Raw genomic sequence first — 1780 nt, forward strand, 5'->3', positions numbered from 1 at the left:
CTCGGCCGGCCGGTTCCTCATCCCGCCCGCACGGCAGCGTTCGTTCCCAATTTACGCACGAGGTTCGGCGCTGCTTGAGGGAAGGAGCTGTGGGGACACAGCAGCGAGGCTTCAGGGCTGAGCTCTGTGCCCAGGGCTGAGCCCCGCACCCCCCGGGAATGGCCGGGAACGGCCCCCGGTTCCTTTTCCTGTGGGAGCTCCCAGCGGGGGTGGATCCTCGCCCTGGAGCTCAGCAGTGCCACCTGAGCGTGTCCCACCGCGGCTCTGCCGTGTCCGGAGCTTCGGCTTTTGCCGCCCTGCTGAGGTCAGTCCTGAGGTGGCACCGACCCCACCCGGGACGAGCAGAGCCCCTGGGGGCTCGGGGAAGTAGCCCAGGGGCAGGCTGAGCCTAAAGCCTGAGTGAGGGACTCGGGGAGCCCCTGTCCTGGCTGCCGGTGACACTGGGGGTGACACTGGGACCCCCCAAAGCTGTTCCCTTTCCTTGTGTCAGTCAGGGGGGGAAACTGGGACCGTGAGTGTCCTCCCGGCAGGATGCCGTGCCCAGCCTCGCCACTGAGCCCTGCCTCGCCAGAGGGCTGCAGGAGGTGCTTCCCTGGCATTTCAGGGGGTATTGGCAGGGACAGCCCCCCCGGCTCTGTCTGGGGCTCCTCTGGCACTGCCACCACAGAGCCTCACTGCCTGCAGTCAGCACACGCTATGGTAGCCAGACTTTCCCCCTCTCTTGTGCATTCCCTACAAATCCATTTAAAATGTTGCTATAATGTCAAAAGAGACCCTTAGGACCATCAGATTTCAGAGGCCTGACTTAAAATAATAAAGCCCAAGGTCCTCAGCACATGGAACGAAAAGAGTTGGGGCTGGAAAGGGGATAAATCCCTCTCCAGCACAGCACCAAAACGGCTTCTGCCGGATGCTCTGGGGTGTGGACACCCAGCCAGGGGCTCCCGGAGTCCTCTGTGGGGCCATTCCAAGGGAGCAGGGCCACCAGGACCACCCCAAAGGACCATTCACCGTCCCGAGGGATGTGGGTGTCACTGTGCCATGGCAGTCCCAGGTCACAACCATCCTCCCACTGCAATGGGAGCGGGGCCGCCTCAGCAGCTCACACAGCATGTGTTTGGGCTAGCGAAGCACCCGGTATTAGCAGAAACCCTAACATTTCCCAAACCCTGCAGAATCAGCCGCTGTTTTTCCCCCGGTACCTCAGCCATGACATAAGCGCTCCAAGATGTTCACCAAAGGATTACACATCGCAGTGTGGGCTATCAGTCTGGCAAAGAGCAGCACGAGCTCTGGTATTTGCGAGTGATATTTGAAATCCTAACCCCAGAAGAAAATCGGCAGGCAATAACATCCTGTTTTCCGCGGAGAGCGTCCCGCTTCCCCAGCAGTGGGAAAAGGCTGCTCCTCATTCCTTAGCACGGCATGTAATACCCTCTGCTTTATGCTGCGCTCCGAGCTGGGAGCAAATATTTTTCCAACAACATCACCACATGGAAAGCGTTTTGCACATCTCAAACCTTCCCACCACATTGTTTTGGGAATGGAACACAACCTGCCGGAGCGGGGCCGAGCCGTGAGGGACAGCTGAGCTGGCGGCCTTCAACTGGGGACTTTTAGGTGGCATTTGGGGAAGAAATTTTCCCTGTGAGGGTGGTGAGGCCCTGGCACAGGGTGCCCAGAGCAGCTGTGGCTGCCCCTGGATCCCTGGCAGTGTCCCAGGCCAGGCTGGAAGGGGCTGGGAGCAGCCCGGGGCAGCGGAAGGTGCGGAGGGTCCCTT

The 1780-nt window shown here is 60.4% G+C and overlaps 1 protein-coding gene and 1 long non-coding RNA gene across 4 annotated transcripts in view; one reads left to right on the top strand and one right to left on the bottom strand.

Moving 5' to 3' along the window:
* Positions 1–618, bottom strand: part of LOC108448079 — a 4065-nt gene extending 3447 nt beyond the window's left edge. The window contains exon 1 of the long non-coding RNA XR_001863864.1: positions 60–618. This is a non-coding gene — a long non-coding RNA (uncharacterized LOC108448079). The remainder of the gene's footprint in view (positions 1–59) is intronic.
* The window catches only part of LOC108448076, a 101104-nt gene that overhangs the window by 95558 nt on the left and 3766 nt on the right, over positions 1–1780 (top strand). The gene's annotated exons all lie outside the window — the stretch shown is intronic.

The sequence above is a fragment of the Corvus brachyrhynchos genome, unplaced genomic scaffold (assembly GCF_000691975.1).
Source record: "Corvus brachyrhynchos isolate BGI_N302 unplaced genomic scaffold, ASM69197v1 scaffold297, whole genome shotgun sequence".
NCBI classification, from domain to species: Eukaryota; Metazoa; Chordata; class Aves; order Passeriformes; family Corvidae; genus Corvus; species Corvus brachyrhynchos.